The sequence below is a fragment of the Urocitellus parryii genome, chromosome 6, assembly GCF_045843805.1.
Source record: "Urocitellus parryii isolate mUroPar1 chromosome 6, mUroPar1.hap1, whole genome shotgun sequence".
Classification (NCBI taxonomy): domain Eukaryota; kingdom Metazoa; phylum Chordata; class Mammalia; order Rodentia; family Sciuridae; genus Urocitellus; species Urocitellus parryii.
In genome coordinates this window covers 39,377,049-39,387,911 of record NC_135536.1, presented here as the reverse complement: position 1 = coordinate 39,387,911, position 10,863 = coordinate 39,377,049, and positions in this window count along the sequence as shown.

Below are 10,863 nucleotides of genomic sequence, written 5' to 3'. Positions count from 1 at the left end.
CAACTTGTGATGTTAATTTTGAAAAAATTGAAGTGTAGTACATATTACTAGATAGGATGTCATTCCACTGGTCTATATAAACAAAAAAAAACAACTGTTCTTGAAAATTGAAGCATTACCTTGTATAATTAATAAAGTACATCAAATCAGATTTGTAAATAAAATATTGTTTAAATCTAAAGTATTCAATATTTTGATTAGATTATTTTTTTAAGGAAAAATATTTAACGTGTATGTGCCGAATTTTTTTTTAAATAGTTTTTTATAATTGCAATGGAAGGGCAATTGTCTCATTACAAGTGGTACAGAAGCCAATACTTGGGTTACCATAGATATATAAACAAGTGAAAACTGTGGAACAAGTTTTAAGCTCATTTTGGAAAAAAAACAGTTCTGTAGAAATGCATATTTGTATTTGTTTCTCTAATAAATCTGCAAATAGCTTTAAACACAAATTAGTTTTAATTATTTAAATTATGAGTTCTGTTAAATAATTTAACACCTGTTTTACCTTACATTTTGTGAAGACATTGTCTCATGGAAATGAATACAGGCATATTGTGGAAATCAAGGTAGGTCTGCATTTATTTGAAAAGATCAGGTATTTAGCGTTTAAGTATTTTCTTTACCTGCATGAAATTATTAAGCCATTTATGTAAAATACAACACTTCTGCTTTCCCCAAAATTACATGTTTAGCCACTGCCCAAATCAATAAGGACCAATTTTCATCTACTTAACTCAATATCAAATAAAAGATGAGCAAATCAGTGAAGTCATATGTTCAAATACTTGAAGATCTAAAGATTAATTCATACCAACTATAAGCTTGTTTACATGAAGCAGTGAATGAATATAGATTCTTCTGAACTACAATGCCTCCGTCATGTTTAATGTGATTACAAATTATGATTAAAATTGTAATCCCAAAATATATTTTCCTTGAATTGTGAATTTATAATAATACATGTTGAAATGTTTTAGGATAGCATAATCATCTATTTCTTTTGTTAATATATAGTCTCCTTTTTATTAAAAAATGCTTTGAAAAGAATAAACAAAAACCGTTTATTTTTTTATCTATCTTTCTGCTTGAGCAAATATGCTAACCTTTTGTTGAAAGATTCATTGAGTATTCCAATTCTATAGAATGCTAAGAATATTAATTCTAATGAAGTCCTTCAATTTGACAATTTATTTTTATTTGGTAAAATATTTGGGGGCATCTGGTCTAAGAAACCTTAAGCTTTTTCATTGGCTTATCCAATATTCAAACTGTTTGATCGATAACAAAAATGAGTAATTATATCTTTTTTTTATTTAGAGGGATTCTTATAACTTAAATTTTAAAGTAACTAGTTCTCAAAATTTCCACACCTTTAATGTTGTATCATTCGCAAAATATATATTAATGTAGACCAAGTCCTTGGTAGATGTAATAAAATATTTCAATATACTTAAAACATTGGACAGACTTAATACTTTTATGGTATTTTCATGTTTTATGATACCTGTTTGGGGAGATAGATGTTGAAAAATGCTTTGGTTTTTTGGGGGAAAACCATAGACCAGTAGTGAGATGAATTCATGCTGAAAGTGTATTATAAAATAAACCTTTTAGGGTTTAAAGCTTAGTCAAGAATGAATTGTAATTTTAAAAAAGATTTTGACATAACAAATTAACTTGTATCATGTTTCAAAATTAAAAGAAAACAAAACTAACTCTTTTGAATTTAATAAAGTCTAACCATAGTATGTTCTAAATATCTTGAGAGAAAGATTCTCCAGTCAATTCTGGGCTGAATATATTTTGTGGGATTTAAGTCCCTAGTAAAAAGCATTTGCTAATGAATTCACTGGTAGAGTTCTTGAACATTTAGATATTGCATCAAGACTGTGTGTGTGTGTGTGTATGTGTGTGTGTGTGTGTGTGTTTTCATTTCTGTATTTTGGGGGAGGGGGCTGTTTACACACATGTAGGCCAAAAAATAGAAACAATTATTAGGAATATTTGCATATAGACAACTAATGGTTGTTTAAACAAGTGATTTGAAAGCCCAAATTATTACATGTTCTCATCATTTTGTCAGTAAGAAGGAAAAACCTGGAGGTTGAATTTCCTGTGAAGTTTGAGTCATGATTTTCAGAAAATGTTACCTTCTATATATTCCACAAGATTAAATCTAAATTAGAGAACTTAAAATTCACTTTTTAATCTTCCAACTCATAAAACTGGTTTATATTCTGGCAAACAGTATAACAGAATCATTGTCCATTGTCTTAAGAGCATACTTTTCATTTCAAAGCCTTTGGGAATTGCTTATACTGGTATTTCTGAGCATAAAAGTTCTTACTTTCAGCAAGCTTTTATTCTGTTTTTAATTAAAAATCCTTATAATCTGTCCCATTTAGAACCTATTGTATTTAAAACCATCTAATAAAATAGCTTTTAAATTATGCCATTTCTTTTAGTTGGTATCTCAGTTTGTTTATATTTCATGCATCAAGTTTCTATATTTGTTTTTCTTTACATATAAAATATATTTGAAGGTTTATAGAATGGTACAAATGATGAATTTTCTGTCTTTAAATTTCTGGAATGAATTATGTGTACTGTTGGATCCATCAGTATACTAAAAGTAAAATATCCCATGTACAAATTTTGAATCTGTTTAGCATTAGTTTTCATATAAACTTCTTCATTGAGAACAAATCAGATACACTAGATATCTAGCTTGGACAGAAAAAAAAAAGGAAGAAAGATGGAGAATCAGGCTTTTGAAGAGTGACAGGATAATAAAATCCAAGAATCATGAGCCAACCAAGGTATGTCATGTGAGCCCTTAACATTGCTTAAGCATGCAGAAGTTAAAACCAGTATAACATTGTCTCTTTTGTGCATTTTTATGTTTGTCATACCCTCAATATTATTTTCAAGTGAACACAATCATTCAGTATTCCATAGCAATAACTAAGAATGTACACTAAGCAAAATATCCATGGAATGACGTAGAATGTAATGATACTGGAAAACCTTATTACAGTATGTTGGTAACTTTGCCCTGATATCTTTGTTAAACAAAATACAGATTAACACAGACTTATTGGTTGTATTCTTCATTTTTACTAATAGATGCATCACTTTTAATCCTGACATGAATAAATTAGGGAAGGACTTTCATCAATTTTTAATGTGTAAAGCACATTACATCTGAGGGCACAAAATTCATATTAAAATTTTAAAAATGCCGATTCAAAATCTTTACTCTCTGAATAGTAGATCTTAATTCTCAGTTGAGATCCTATATTCTATGTATATACTGATCTAATTTTGAACTGAGTAGATTTTTTTCACCAGCAATAAGAATGTCATCACTTGTCTATGGTAAAACAGTTAAGACTAGTATAATTAAGCTTATCACACCTCTTTTTATATCAGTTTAAATGTTTGGGAAAAGCAAAGTTACACTTGCAATGTTATAATATTCAGCATATTATGTTCTTTCTCATTGCCATAGGCTTTATTAACATTAACCTTAAGTATTTTTAAAAATTAAACTTCTAAATTTAAATTTTTAGGAATATTTCTTAATACAAAAATAGGCAAGAAATTTTTCTCAAATATTTTTAGAAATATATTTTCATAAATGATTTCCTAATGTGATATGATTACAGTAGTTATATATTATCTCCTGCCATATGCAGAAGGCACATTTATTCTTTTTATTCTCACAATATTATAAGAGGCAGGCATTAATTTTAATCTTTTTAGTAGAAAATGAAACAATATGGATCTACTGATTCTAAAGCCAATAAGATGAAATTAATGGAAGATTCATTACATTTTACTGAGAGCATAAAAATTTCTAACTCATAATTAACAATGCATTAGAATATTTTTTTAAAATGTAAGCAACTTTAATGCAAGTTAAATGACTTTGTTTCCAAAATGTTGAAATAGTATGAAGTTTTAAGAATCACAGTTATCACATAAAACAAAATATTCTAATTAGCATGTTGCCCTTTACATTGTAACTTTAGACCTATAACAGTGAATGTTGCCTCTGGAGAGATACCTTACAAAGTGGAAAAAAGAAACATAATCTTTATGATAACTAAGATTTTTTAAAAAAATAAATATGTTCACGCAATCACAACAACATGGTAGGGATATATTAAATTACTTGAAATAAGTGATGTCTCCTTATCTGTTGAATGCATTGTGTGGTCCTAGAGAAAATTCACTGCATTTCTTTTTCTTTTTTTTTCTTTTTTTTTGGGGGGGGGGGTGTTATTAGGGATTGGATTTAGGGGCATTCAACTACTGAGCCACATCCCAAGACTGTTTTTGTATTTTTTAATTTAGAAGTAAGGTCTCCCTGAGTTGCTTAGTGCCTTGATAAATTGCTGAGGCTGACTTTGAACTTGTGATCTTCCCTGCCTCAGCCTCCTGAGTTGCTGGAATTACAAGTGTGCACCACTGAACCCAACTGCATTTCATTTTAGTGCTCACAAGATCCAATAATCTACATGATTTCAACAGTTACTAACTACAATGTTGCTCTTAGAAGTTAAGGAAAGTTTTGATAACTTTAATTTTAAAAATATGCATGTTAAACTATCAAAGAATGTGCATGATATGAAGGAATTAAATGGTGGAAAGACTGAAAATATTTATATTAGATAATTTTCCAAACCTATATAATAGAAAAGTGAATCAATAATGCATGTCAAAAGTGTTTAAAGTTTTATTTAAGAAGTATATATTATAAAACCAAAAAAGAATTAACTAATCTGCATCAATTTTTGAGTGAATAGATTTGGAAAAATAAATGCCCTCATAAAATACAGGGTACTAACCAACACATTGCTTCTTAACAATGCTGTTGGGGATCTAAATTTTTAAAGCATTCACAAAAGGTGTTTATTTCTTAATTGGATAAATCCTTAGTACTAAATTGTAAAGATTATTGTAAAACAATCATCAAAATATAATTAATGTGTTTTTATAGATTAAAAAGTTGTGTTATAAAAATTCAGAAATGGCATTTTGAGGAATCTTTTAATATGTGAGTAAGATCCTTAGGAATACTTTTAAATTCTGCAATAATTATTGTCTCTCATGTCTTTTTTCTTTCTCAGACACAGAAAAAGGTGTGAATAGTCTCTTTAACTGACATTTACCAATTGTGTCTTTTTTCTTCTTAGTGATAAAGTGCATTCTTTATATACTTTATTTTATTTTCAAAATAGTTGAGTATCACTTGAACCCTGTCATATCTAATTCATTACATTTGACATAGTCAAGAGATTATTTCTTTGTAGGGAAATTATAAAATGTAAGTCCTAGAAGTGACTCAGTTGTTTTGAAGGGATTATTTCAATAGCCCATTTTCTGTAATGTTTTTGTTTGTTTGTTTGTTACCAGTAATTGAACCCAGAAGCGTTTACCCACTAAACCACATCTCTACCCCTTTTTATTTTTTATTTTGAGACAGGGTCTCACTAATTTGCTTAGAGCCTCACTAGGTTGCTTAGGGCTTTGCTAAATGCTGAGGCTGGCTTTGAAATTGTGATCCTCCTCCTTCAGCCTCCTGAGTTGCTGGTATCAAAGCCATATGCCACTGTATCAGGGCCCTATAATGTTTTAATGTTCAGAGATACAATGACAGAAAAAAATATTTCCTAATATTTTCATCAAATTATGCTGTTTTCTAATTGAGAGTAGCCTCAGCATTGCCTGTTAATAATACATTCATCTTTATTAATATGGTTTTTCAGGAAAAAAGTGTACAACCACTGAAAATAATAATAATCAAATATGCTGTTAGCTTTACACTTTTGAATGATAGTAAGAACCTTAGGATTTGTGTCACCATTTCATAAAGGACGTTAATTCTTTTTTCTAAAAAAAATAATTATCAATCATAGTAGAAATTTTGAAGCAGGGAAAATGCCATTGTTTTAATTTCAGGTGTTTTACCATAATTGACTGTGCTTGTTCTTCAGAGGACCAAATGTATAAATCATTTGATTATATTAAATTTTCTGATTTTTATCCCACACTAAGACAGAGTCTGTGCTGTCCTATACAAGATATGTTATATCTAGCCTAAAATGGATTAAATTTAATTCTCTAAAATGAATAATACCCAAGATGACACATGATAAAAATTTAAAAGTTATAGATACGTTTTTTGAATCTCAAGGTCATATTAATAAGTATCAAGGTCCTGATTTTCATAAAAGAAAACTTTTGACTCCTTTTTGAACTTATGCTTAGTATTAAAAATTTTAACTAAAGAACATCAGTTAGAGAATATAAATCTCACAGACCTAGCATGATAAAGAGGAAAAATTAGTTCTTAGGTATACTGATACAGATTAGAATGCATCTTGCACTACACATTTTACCATTTTGCTTAACTCAAATGTCTTGTATAGACTAGGATCACAATCACCTCAGCATATAAATATTAGATGATGTATTTGTTTTAATTATACCTATATTTTAGTGACTAAATTAAACCTCAAGTAGTAAGAGGTTTTGAATATCAATTATCTCTAAAAGGGGAAAGAAATTTATAAACTATTGATCAAAAGTCTAGTAAAGTTTGTGAACAAATTTACAAAATATGTGAGCCTAATAGAACCTAAGATAGAGCCCTAAATTTGAAAAAGAAATTGATCCCATACAGAATAGCCCAAATATAAGCACAAAATAAACAGTAAACATTTCATCTTACCCTTTTACTGATTACAGTTCATTTGGTTGATTCCATAAAGTAATTACAATAAATTGGTTAGTACATGGTCAATAGAATTCCTTATATTAACTAATAATAAATGGCAAAAATCCTCTGACGTCATTAAATAGTAAAAAAAAGATTTTCTAAAGATATGTGATAACTTGAATCATGACTTATTAATCAAAGAAATGAAAATTTTAAATACAATGCAAGGAGTTTATGAACACTTAAGGGAAACATTTTTAAATATATTTTCCTTTGTCCATAAACTTCATTACTAAATGGGAAAAAGTGAAAACTTGTAATATTCTAAAGATTGATAATAAAAAAAACTTGCAATCAATTAAAGGAGCTGCAAATAATAAGTGAACATCTGGCAATTAATTACTTTTATCTGAGAAAATAAGTTCAATGAACCAATAAGAAGTTCATTGGGTTGCCTATTAACTAGTCATCTTTCAATTTAAATCTTCCATAAACCCCTCCAAGAAAAAAAAATACTGCATCTTTTTCACACAAGGAATAAAAAATAAAGTGCTTAAGTATCATGAATGATTTTATTATACTGAATAGTAATAAAAACTAATACTAACATTTTTGGTTATAAGTTCTTAATGTTTTATATATCAAATAATTTCCCTGCAAATTCATTGTTAATAAAGTTAGTATGTAATAAAATAAAAAACAGAATATATTTAAAAATCCTAATGTACATGCTTCATTAAGTGTAGAAAGATATTTGATTTGAAATGTATTATAACTTCAAAGAAAGTACTCTTGACAGCTAATGAAAAGATTTTGAGGTATATCAATTTTTCTTAATGGAAGACTTGTAGGGTATATAAATATTTAGGTCAGTTAAGTATTGTAAACAACCAAAGTTCATACAAAAGAAACTCAGAGGGAATAATGGCAATCTTCATAGGTTACATCTTATGAAACAATTTTGGCCATACCACATACCACAGAGTGCATTTGCTGCTCACATAGATAATTTAGGTTTAAAGGACTCTGAAAATTTCAACACTTTTACAATATGATCAGAATTGTAACTTGAAGTTTTCAAACTCCTTTCACACAGCATCAGTTTTTATTGTTTTCTTCACGACGAATTCTTGAAATTGACAGAACCAGTATGAAGTTTAATTCTCTTATCTCAAACCTTATTGATGACTTCCTCAATATTAACAGTAGGAAAAAAAGGCAAGATGGACATAACAGTTCTCTCCCCTGGAGCATTTTAATACATATAACATTGTTGATGTATTCAGAAGGTAGCTATGGGACATTTAAAGGCCTCTTGCTTGAATCTAAAAAGTTGTCCTCAGGGTTTCTTTGCCAGGATAAGAACAGAAAATCCTACAGGAAAAAAAATGACACTTCAGTTCATATTAACTGGGCCTATGAATCTTCAAAATATCTGCATTTTAGTGAGTTGCTGATTGTAGGATATTTAAAACTCCATTGAGAATATATTTTTTAAAATTCTCATTCCATTTCCATAACCTGATTTGAACAATCAATACCTTTGCTAAAATTGGCTCTCAAGCTTAGCTGCCATATTCCACCAAGAAGTAATTATCATCATGCATATGATTTAATGTTCAAGGCAAAAATTTAAACCATGGTTAAGAGCTTTTATCTGCTAAAATACGTTTAACTTTGTTATGGGTATAATGTACTACTAGTTTCAAAGAAATCTAATTACAGAATCTTGCGTAGTCTGAAAATGTTTTTTGAAAGACATACAGGATACCCAAGGACACAGAATTGCTTTTTCACTCTGGGCAAGAGTTACTTACATTTATGCACTCTATGGAGGTTAAAGGAAATAAAAGTTCAGTGTGTACAAGAGCCTGGCTCTGTTGAGATTAAAGTATATTTGTTGCCACTAAAACATTTTTCTAAGGCCAACAATAATAGAAAAGAAGCAAATATTTGAAATTGGAGGAAAGGACAAAATGTCTAAGGTAATATGTTATTAATAACTATTAGTATTTTAAAACAATAGGATTTTAATAAGTAATTTTTATTCTCATTAAATTGAAATGTTAACAATAGAAATCCCAGAAAATTTTCATTTGCTATGGCCTTGAAATCATTAAATTGAATATTGTTATTCATGTTCAAAATATGCTACTTTTCAAATGATAGGAAAAGTTCTCTGAATAAAAAGATAAATGAAGATGCCATTAATAGGAAGCAAAAAGAAATTGAATCATTCTCAGATTGAACTGTGAATCCTAGTTTAATTGTGCTTATTACTATTTCTGATTTGCAATAAGCAGTGGTACTCATCTCAGTTATTTTTGGTAGATAATTATATTCATTAAGAGAATAGGATAGGAAAATAAGGGTTGTCCTACCCACAAAGCACCAGCTATTTCCACACTTTAAAATTATTTCTTAATGGCATGAATTTTAATATAGTGAACAATTCTTGTTATTCTTGCCAACAAATACAATTCTAAAACAAGGTAGTTTCAAAACAGAAATTATACAATAGAATATGGAAGTCTAAACAGTCTGTAAGTGCACTACAGGTAATGATGCCAAATAATGGAAGGCTTATTTTTATTAGAGTAGATTAAGAGTCTGTAGTCTTCACTGTCATAAGATTATCATACTGAATATTTTAAGAAGTGACTCTGAAGTTTTGACCATGATTTTAAAAAGGGAAGGGGTGATATTTTTGTGATATTTTTTAAGGAATACTTGTGATTCAAAATGCTTTATCATTCCTTGGGTATTTAAAATGGAAATTCTCAATATAACGTTTAGAAACATTGTCTTTGATGAATCAAAAATGTGTTTTTATATCTCAGGCTTTCGAGGTTAATAAAACTTTAATCCAAAGATCTTTATTTACTTGTTCAGTTTAGGGAAGCTTATTTTGTCAAATATTTTTAAATTGCATATCAAGTTTATTATCAAACAGCATAAGGAAACACCTTTTGTTATATTTAATAAAAGAGAAAAGCCATAGCATAGGCATGGTACATGAAAAAGTAACTCAGCTTTATTTTTCTTGATGTGTAATTTCTCTAAATTCTCTATCTGAAAATGATGTGAAAATTCATTAGGAAAGAATATATGCACGTGTAAAAATGAAATACAGACCATGCCTATTGAGAGAAATAGCAGCTCTTTATTGGACAGTGAGAAGAGTGAAAATTGTTCTACAGAATGCACAGAACAAAGATGAAGATGATAATATCAACTTGCATTTATTTGCAACATGCTATAGAAAGTTCAAAACATACTGAAGTATTTAATTCATTTCCTTTTTTAATAATAACTCTTTAGGTTAGCAAAATGTCCTTCAACAATCTGCAATTTTAAAGTATGCATCACATATCAGATTTTTATGCGTTAAACAAAAAATTATATATTATTAAAATCTACCCCTAAATTTGGTTCTCTAAATTATGTATTGCCATTCATTATATGCTGTTTTTAGAAAAGCCTACACATTAAAATATCTGGAATTAGGAAAGAATAAATTTTCTTTTAGCACTACACCTTGATTTGTAATATTGAACTTACAAGAGAAAATTAACAGATAAAAATGCTTTATGTAGCTGAAAGACTCAATATAGAGATCAAATAAAATGTCTGAAAGTAAATGCACATAATCTTACACATCTCACCTTTTCACCAACATGTAAGCTAGAAGAATGGTGTGTGTTGATATATTCAAAATTTAGAAAAAAAGTTAATTCTTCTTATTTATTTACAAATTCCATTTTAACTTGAGAAATTTATCTCAAGTGTTAAATATTTGGATCATTGAATCTTGGTTTTAAACTTCACCAAGGAAGATAATAACATCTAAGGTAAAGATGTTGCCATTTTATTTTGTATAAACTGTCAAATTTTTTTTATTTTGATTGAAATTCAAAATAAAAACAAAAATTACATTGTGTATGTTCATAATGTGAACAGCAACCAATTTGAAATATGAACTCCAGTATTCTTCCACCTTTTTAAAAGGCAAAAAAAAAACTAATTTTAAATGTGAATCTGTGTGTAACTATGCATATATGCATATGTGTCACTGGAAATTGAACCCAGAGATGCTCTACCACTGTGTTATATCCCCAGTCTTTTTTATT